Raw genomic sequence first — 10,024 nt, forward strand, 5'->3', positions numbered from 1 at the left:
TTTTTAAACATCCTAACAGTAATGGATAGAAAAAAAATTTTTAAATTAAATCACTAAGTATATAGATTGTCCAAATAACACTATCTATAAACCTGTCCTAATTTACATTTATAGGACACTACATCCAATATCTCCAGAATATAGAGTGCTTATGGAACATTCACCAAGACAGTCCATCCACAGACAATAAAATCAGTCTCAAAACATTTCAAAAGGTTTAAGCCATAGAGTATGTTCTGTGATTATTAAAATGAGATACCTAAAGAAAACAATGAGATATGTAGAAAACCACCTCAATTATTCAAAACATAATTAATATACTTCTAAATAACCCTAAAATCACAGCGGAAATCACAAGGGAAAGTAAATAAAATTTCAAATTGAGGGATAATGGAAACACAACATATCAACTAAAGCAGTATTTAGAAGGCAACTTAGAGTTTTAAAAGTCTCTATTAGAAAAGACATTTAAAATGACTTAATATTTCACATTAAGAAGGTAGAAAAACAAGTAAATTGAAATCAGATTAGGTCCCATTTGTTTATTTTTGTCTTTATTTCCATTACTCTAGGAGATGGATCCAAGAAAAAAAAAATTGCTGTGATTTATGTCAAAGAGCGTTCTACCTATGTTTTCCTCTACGAGTTTTATACTACACAGGCTTACATTTAGGTCTTTAATCTATTTTGAGTTTATTTTTGTATATGGTGTTAGAGAATTGTTCTAATTTCATTCATTTACATGTAGCTGTCCACTTTACAGAACACCACTTTTTGAAGAGACTGTCTTTTCTCCATTGTATATTCTTGCCTCCTCTGTCATAGATTAACTGACCAAAGGTGCATGGGTTTATTTCTGGGCTTTCTATCCTGTTCATTGATCTATATTACTGTACCATACTGTTCTGATTACTGTTTCTTTGTAGTATAGTCTGAAGTCAGGGAGCCTGATTCCTCCAGCACCGTTCTTCTTTCTCAAGATTGCTTTGGCTATTCAGGGTCTTTTCTGTTTCCATACAAATTTAAAAAAAATTTTGTTCTGCTTCTGTGGAAAATCACCATTGGTAAGTTGATACAAATTTCATTGAATCTGTAGGTTGCCTTGAATAGTATAGTCATTTTCAAAATATCGATTTTTACAATCCAAGAACATAGTATATCTTTCCATCTTTTTGTGTCATCTTCAACTTCTTTCATCAGCATCTTATAGTTTTCAAAGTACAGTCTTTTGCCTCCTTAGGTAGGTTTATTCCTAAGTATTTTATTCTTTTTAATGCGATGGTGAATGGGATTAAACTTAAAAGCTTTTGCACAGCAGAGGAAACCATAAACAAACTGAAAAGACAACCTACAGAATGGGAGAAAATATTTGCAAATGATGCAACCAACAAAGGGTTTATCTCAGAATATACAAACAGCTCATACAGCTCAATACCAAAAAAACCAAGCAACTCAATCAAAAACTGGGCAGAAAATCTAAATAGACATTTCTCCAAAGAAGACATACAGATGGCCAACAGGCACATGAAAAGATGCTTGACATCACTAACTATTAGAGAAACACAAATCAAAACTACCTCACAGCAATCAGAATGGCCACCATCAAAAAGTATACAAATAATAAATGCTGGACAGGATGTGGAGAAAAAGGAACCTTCCTACACTGTTGGTGGGAATGTAAATTGGTATAGCCACTATGAAGAACAGTATGGAGGTTCCTCAACAAACTAAAAATAGAGCTAACATATAATACTGCAATCCCACCACTGGGTATATATCTGGAGAAAAACGTAATTCAAAAAGATACATGCACTCCAATGTTCATTGCAGCACTATTTACAATAGCCAAGACATGGAAACAACTTAAATGTACACTGACAGATGAAAGGATAAAGAAGATGTGGTATATTTATACAATGGAATATTACTCAGCCATAATAAAACAATGAAATAATGCCATTTGCAGCAACATGGATGGACCTAGAGATTATCATACTAAGTGAAGTAAGCAAGGCAGAGATAGACAAATACCATATGATATCGCTTGTATGTGGAATCTTAAAAAAATTAATTGATATAAATGAACTTATTTACAAAACAGAAACAGGCCCACAGACCTAGCAAACAAACTTATGGTTACCAGAGGGGAAAGGGGAAGAGGGATAAATTAGGAGATTGGGATTAACATATACACACTACTATATATAAAATAGATAACCACCAAGGACCTACTGTATAGTGCAGGGAAATAAACTCAATATTTTGTAATAACCTGTAAGGGAAAAGAATCTGAAAAAAATAGGTATATATATGTATGTATAACTGAATCACTTTGCTGTACCCCTGAAACTAACACAGTGTTAACCAACTATACTTCAATAAAAAATAAAATAAATCAAATTAAATTAGAGGAAAGTACAGAACTCAAATAAGTATAAAACAAAATTATATAAAAGTAAAATAATGAAAAATCGGTTCTTTACAAATATTAAGAAAATTGATAAACTCCTCAATATATGGAAATAAGAGAAAACAAAAAGTGCTAATATCAAGAATAAAAACAAGCATATTACTTCAGGTATCACAGGCATTAAACAGCTAAGAGAATATCATGAAAAATTTTATGACAATATATTTTATGACTTATATTAACTAAAAAATTACTTGAAAAATTGAAATAAGAAGACACTGAGTCTGAATAACCCTATAATTCTTTTAAAATTTTAATTTGTAATAAAATATAACTTCCCCAAAAGAAAACTTCAGACTTCAGTAGGTTTCACTCGTGAATTTTATCAAACATTTAAGGAAAAAAATACTAATATATCAAATTTCTGTTTAAAAGAGAGGGAGAGAAAAGAAATTTTCAACTCATTTTATGAAATCAGCATAATCATGATACCAAAGCCTGAGAGAGATATAAGAAAAGAAAACAACTCCCAATATCCTTCATGACATAGACACAAAAATCCTCAAAAATGTTAGAAAATCAAATTCAGCAATATAAAGGATAAACAAGGATATTATAAGGATAATACAAAAATAATAAAGGATAATAACAAGGAATACAAGATTGATTTCACATTAAAAAATCAATCATATAATTTGCCACAATTACATAATAAAGATGTGTATATCATATCATCTTTCAAAAATTACAGAAGAATGGGCATCCTTGCCTTATTCCTGATCTTAGAGGAAATGCTTTCAGCTTTGCACCATTGAGTATGATGTTAGCTGTGGGTTTGTCATATATGGCCTTTATTATGTTGAGGTAGGTTCCCTCTATGCACAGATTCTGAAGAGTTTTTATCATAAATGGATGTTGAAATTTATCAAAAGCTTTTTCACCATCTATTGAGATGATCATATAGCTTTTATTCTTCAATTTGTTAATGTGGTGTATGACATTGATTGATTTGTGTATACTGAAGAATCCTTGCATCCCTGGGATAAATCTTACCTGATCATGGTATATGATCCTTTTAATGTATTGTTGCATTCTGTTTGCTAGTATTTTGTTGAGGATATTTGCATCTATGTTCACCAGTAATGTTGCCTGTAATTTTCTTTTTTTGTGATATCTTTGTTTGCTTTTGGTATCAGGGTGATGGTGGCCTCACAGAATGAATTCAGAAGTGTTTCTTCCTCTGCAATTTTTTGCAATAGTTTCAGAAGGATAGCTGTTAACTCTTCTCTAAATGTTTGGCAAAATTCACCTGTGAAGCCATCTGGTCCTGGACTTTTTTTTATTGGGAGTTATTAAATTACTGATTCAATTTCAGTACTCATAGTTGGTCTGTTCATATTTTCTGTTTCTTCCTGGTTCAGTCTTGGGAGACAGCACCTGTCTATGAATTTGTCCATTTCTTCTAGGTTGTCCATTTTATTGGCATAGAATTGCTGGCAGTAGTCCCTTATGATCCTTTTTCTTTTTGTGGTGTTGGTTGTAACTTCTCCTTTTTCATTTCTCACTTTATTGATTTGGGCCCTCTCCCTTATTTTATTGATGAGTCTGGCTAAAAGTTTATCAATTTTGTTTATCTTTTCAAAGAACCAGCTTTTAGCTTCACTGAACTTTTCTATTATTTTTTTTTAGTCTTTATTTCATCTATTCCTGCTCTGATCTTTTTGATTTCTTTCCTTCCACTAACTTTGGGTTTTGTTGTTATTCTTTCTCTAATTGCTTTAAGCATAATGTTAGGTTGCCCAAGACAAGGATACCAATGCTTGCCACTTTTATTCAACACAGTTTTGGAAGTCCTAGCCACACAATCAGAGAAGAAAAAGAAATAAAAGGAATACAAATTGGAAAAGAAGTAAAACTTTCACTGTTTGCAGATGACATGAGGCTATACACAGAAAATCCTAAAGTCACCACCAGAAAACTACTAGAGCTAATCAATGAATTTGGAAAAGTTGCTGGACACAAAATTAAAATACAGAAATCTGTTGCATTTCTATAACAATGAAATATCAGAAAGAGAAATTAAGGAAATAATTGTATTTATCATCACACCAAAAAGTATAAAATACCCAGAAATAAACCTACATAAGGAGGCAAAAGACCTGTACTCTGCAAACTATAAGATGTTGATGAAAGAAACTGAAGACCCCACAAACAGATGGAAAGATATACCATGTTCTTGGATTAGAAGAAACAATACTGTGAAAATGACTATACTATCCAAGGCAAGCTACAGAGTCAATGGGATTCCTGTCAAATTATGAATAGCATTTTTCACAGAACTAGAACAAAAAATTTTTAAATTTGTATGAAAACACAAAAGACCCCAAATATCCAAAGCAACCTTGAGAAAGAAGAATGGGGGTGGTGGAATCAGGCTCCCTGACTTCAGATTATATTTCAAAGCTACAGTAATCAAAACAGTATGGTACTGGCATAAAAAGAGAAATACATATCAATGGAACAGGATAGAAAGTCCAGAAGTAAACCCATGCACCTATGGTCTATTAATCTATGACAAAGGAGGCAAAAATATACAATGGAGAAAAGAGAATCTCTTCAAAAAGTGGTGTTGGGAAAACTGGACAGCTACATGTAAAAGAATGAAATTAGAGCATTGTCTAATACCATATACAAAAATAAAGTCAAAATGGATTAAAAAACTAAATATAAGCCCGTATACTGTAAAACTCCTAGAGGAAAACATAGGCAGAACACTCTTTGATATAAATCACAGCAATATTTTTTTGGATCTGTCTCCCAGAGTACTGGAAATAAAAACAAAAATAAACAAATGGGACGTAATTAAACTTAAAAGCTTCTGTGCAGCAAAGGAAACCACAGTCAAAATGAAAAGACAACCTAAAGAATGGGAGAAAATATTTGCAAATGCCACTACCAACAAGGGATTAATTTCTAAAATATACAAACAGCTCATACAGCTTAATATATATTTAAAAACTCAAAAAATAGGCAGATGATCTAAATAGACATTTCTCCAAAGAAGGCATACAGATGGCCAAAGGCACATGAAACGATGCTCAACATCACTAATTATTAGAGAAATACAAACCAAAATCCGAATGCGGTATCAGCTCACAGTAGTCAGAATGGCCATCATTAAAAAGTCTACAAATAATAAATTCTGGAGAGGATGTGGAGGAAAAGGAACCCTCCTACACTGTTGGTGGGAATGTAAATTGGTGCAGCCACTATGGAGAACAGTATGGAGGTTCCTTAAAAAAATAAAAATATAGTTACCATATGATACTGCAATCCCATTCCTGGGCATATATCTGGAGGAAACTCTAATTCAAAAAGATACATGTGCCCCATTATTCACTGCTGCACTATTTACAATAGCCAAGATATGGAAGCAACTTAAATTTCCACTGACAGATGAATGAATAAAGAAGATATGGTATATATACACAATGAAATATTAGTCATAAAAAAGAATAAAATAATGCCATTTGCAGCAACATGAATGGCTCTAGAGATTATCATATTTAGTGAAGTAACTCAGACACAGAAAGACAAATATCATATAACTTATATGTGAAATCTTAAAAATATGATATAAATGAGCTTATTTACAAAAAAACAGAAATAGACTCACAGATATAGAAAACAAACTTATGGTTACCAGAGGGGATAACAGGGGAGTGGGGAGGAGAGAAATTAGGATTTGGGGATTAACATATATACACTAGTATATTAAAAAATAGATAATCAACAATGACCTACTATACAGCACAGGGAATTATAATAACCTATAATGGAAAAGAATCTGAAAAAGAATATATATATATATGAATCACTTTGCTGTACACCTGGTGCCAATTTAACACTGTAAATTAACTATACTTCAATTATTTTTAATGGTTGAAAAAAAGAAAAGGAAGATCTGACTGCTCATAACTAAACAGACTTCGAGTTCTGTCTGAGCATTGTTTAAAAGGAAAACGTGTTTTCCTTTTAAACACATGTTCATGTGTAGATGAACACTGTCTGCAAGTACAATCAAAAAGGAAGGGTTGGCAATGATATTTTTAAAGAGTTAGAGGGTACTCAACACTGGAGGTCACTGAACACATGTGATAAGAATTTTTGTTCAGGAATCTTCCATCAAAGGCCAGTAGGGTGCCATAAAGACAGATACCACTAACATAACTGGCTGGGACACTTAAGAGAAATAACAGAACTTGCAACAGGAGAGAGCTGGCAAGGATTGTTCTCACATATGGAAGCAGAATCATGTTTCAGGATGAGGCAGAAATGCAGTGTGCCAGATAATATATTTGGGGAGCCATTATTCATTCCTCACTGCCCTCACTGCACATGATAAAAAGTAGATGTGATGTTAAAAGTGATGTTTAAATTACATCATTTCACTTCAGACCCCTTAAATTTTGTTTTCACATCAGTTAAAACATGTGAAAATGAGAGCAGGAAAAGACATCACCCTGAAATCTTAAGGTGCAAATTCCATCCAAAGCCCTTCTATATGCCCAGGGACCTCTCTTTCCTATGGATGACCTAATGAAAGTGCTTAGGCTTTTGACAAGACAAAGCCCAGAGTAACTCCTGTCCAGATGTCTGATCTTGGACAAGTTATTCTATCTCTCTGAGTTTCTTAATTTATAAAGTGGGTATGAAAACACTTATCATTGTCAGCTTTTTGTAAAGATAGAGATCATATATACAGTACAAATTTTCAATTAAACAAGTGATTTCCCATTAAAAAAATTACAGAACTATTTGAAAAAATTCAAAACCCACTGTTAGTAAACCTCAAAGCCTAAAGGTAAAAAGAAACTCTACTTTTCTTCTTTTTCTTGCTTAGTAAACAGCATCTTCTAAAAAAAAAAAAACCACTAACATAATACTATAGTGAAAGACTAAACGTTTCCCTTCAGATTGGGAACAAAGGCAAGATCATCACTTTTATTGTATTGGAGGCCCTAGCTAGGTAATAATGCAAGAAAATACAAGACATACATATTGAAAACCAAAAGGTAAAAAAAGTTTCTATTTATAGACATCATAATTATCTATATAGAAAATTCTTTTTTAAAAATCTCAAAAATACTGCAACAATAAATTTAGAAAGCTTGCAGTACAAAAGGTCAATGTAAAAATCAATTATGACTTTCCAAGATGCTGGAGGAGTAGGAGGACATTGAGTTCATCTTTCCCCACAAACGTATCAAGAATACATCTACATGGGCTTCCCTGGTAGCGCAGTGGTTGAGAGTCCGCCAGCTGATGCAGGGGACACGGGTTCGTGCCCCGGTCTGGGAAGATCCCACATGCCATGGAGCGGCTGGGCCCGTGTGCCATGGCCACTGAGCCTGCACATCCAGAGCCTGTGCTCCACAATGCGAGAGGCCACAACAGTGAGAGGCTCATGTACCGAAAAAAGAAAAAGGATACATCTACAAATGGAAAAATTCTCACAGAGCACCTGCTGAACACTAGCAGAGGACCAAGCACACCTAAAAGGAAAAGGAGGATCCCTGTTAAAAGGACAAGAAAGCTCCCCACATAACTGGGTAGGATGAAAGAAAGAAGAAGAGGAAAGGAAGCAGGATGGGATCTGCACCCTGGCAGAAAGCTGAAGGTGAGGAGAGGTTCCCACACCTAGGAAAGCCCCCTTACTGGCAGGGAGATCAGCTGGGACAGAAGGGGAGCTTTGGGGGCTCAGAGAGCCCAGCAACTGATCTGTGGCAGGCAGGACAGAATGAGATATACACAGATGGTCCATGCCACAGCCCTACACACCCTAGCCTGAGACAGGTGGCCACTGGTGCATACGGGGGCTGGGAGATGGAAAATGGGGTTTGGAGAGCAGACCCGGGAAGGGGACTGTTGTTGGCTGTGACGAGACAGCCTGAGGGGACGGGAGTGAGGAGCTCTGCAACCGGAAACGCTCATGGAGGAAGCCCAGACCGCCACAGAGGCGAAGTGCCGTTGCTGAATGATGTGCAAAGGGTGGGGTCAGTGCAGCCTCTCCCCTCACGTGCCAGCCCCTGCCTCCACAGGCACTAGGGAGGGCTCCCACTGGAGCCGGCTGGCATACCCCTGCCATCACCTCTGCCGTCCCCTTCCCTTGCCTGGGCAACCCACTTGCCCTGATCACCCCAATCGCTGCCTCACAGGCTCACACATTCCAATTTCTACCCCAGCACCTTCCCTCCTGGCAGCCTGCTCCCCTCTGATCGCCCCCTTGGCTCCTTCCTATCTGACACGCTCATGTGCTCTGGCAACCTCTAGAGTAGACTCCACTGGGAGGAACACACACAGAGGTGGGGCTGAAACCATAGCTGAGCCCCAGGGGCCTTGTGACTGAGGCAGAAGAGCTGAAATCTCTCCATGCAGCTGTGCAAACCATGGAGTTAAACCTCCACTGACGGCTTCCTAAATTCAGCACCTGCAAAACATCCAAAAGGACAACAAGTGCTCCTACAGCTGGGACGGGTCTGGCTTTAGCAGATGTGAGCTTTGTGGGCATGTACACTTGGGGGTTGGGCCAGGCCAGAGTCTGAGCTGTCTCCAGCCTCCACAGCAGGTTCAGATACACAATCCTGGGACCTGACCTCAGTGGATCTGCAGGTGGCATGGTGAAAACAACACCTCAGAGTTACCAGGGCCAACTGCCAGCATGCCCATGGTTAAGCTGGGATTGAGAGCAGTGTCAACAACACTGTACTTTGTGAGCCTGCACAATGGGTGAAAGGGGATACAACAGAACACATTCACAGGTAAACAGCTCCAAAGGAGGAACACTCAGTGGCTCCTCTCCCAGTGGGAGTGCTCCAGTCCCACCTACCTTGCACCACAGATCAGAAACACAGCTAAGAAACAGATCTCTACTCCAACAATTAGGGAGCAGACCCCATCCCTGACAGGGCAGTGACAACCACAGAGTGAAGGGGAGGTCCCACTCAATATCCAGGGCAGGCTGGAGGTCAACCCCCTATCAAGGGGATAGGCCTCTTGACCAACCTCACCCACCAGGGGGCAGACATCAGAACCAAGAGGAACTATAGTCCTGCAGCCTGTGGAAAAGAAACCACAACACAGTAAGTTAGACAAAATGAGAAGACAAAGATATATGATGCAGATAAGGAGCAAGCTAGAAACCTACAAGAACAACTAAATGAAGAGGAGACAGGCAATCTACCTGAAAAATAATTCAGACTAATGATAGTAAAGATGACCTAAGATCTCAGAAAAAGAATGGAAGCACATATCAAGAAGATACAAGAAGTGTTTAACACAGACGTAGATGAACTAAAGAACAAAGCGAGATGAACAATACAATAACTGAAATGAAAAATACACTAGAAGGAATTAATAGCAGAATAACTGCTATTAATAAATGAGCTGGATAAGTGAGCTGGAAGACAGAATGGTGGAAATCACTGCTGTGGAACAGAATAAAGAAAAAAGAATGACAAGAAATGAAGACAATCTCAGAGACCTCTGGGACAATATTAAATGCATCAACATTTGAATTATACAGGAATGAGAAGGAGGAGGAGGGGAGGGGAG

This window comes from Lipotes vexillifer, unplaced genomic scaffold (assembly GCF_000442215.2).
Source record: "Lipotes vexillifer unplaced genomic scaffold, Lipotes_vexillifer_v1.1 scaffold772, whole genome shotgun sequence".
In the NCBI taxonomy this organism is placed as follows: Eukaryota; Metazoa; Chordata; class Mammalia; order Artiodactyla; family Lipotidae; genus Lipotes; species Lipotes vexillifer.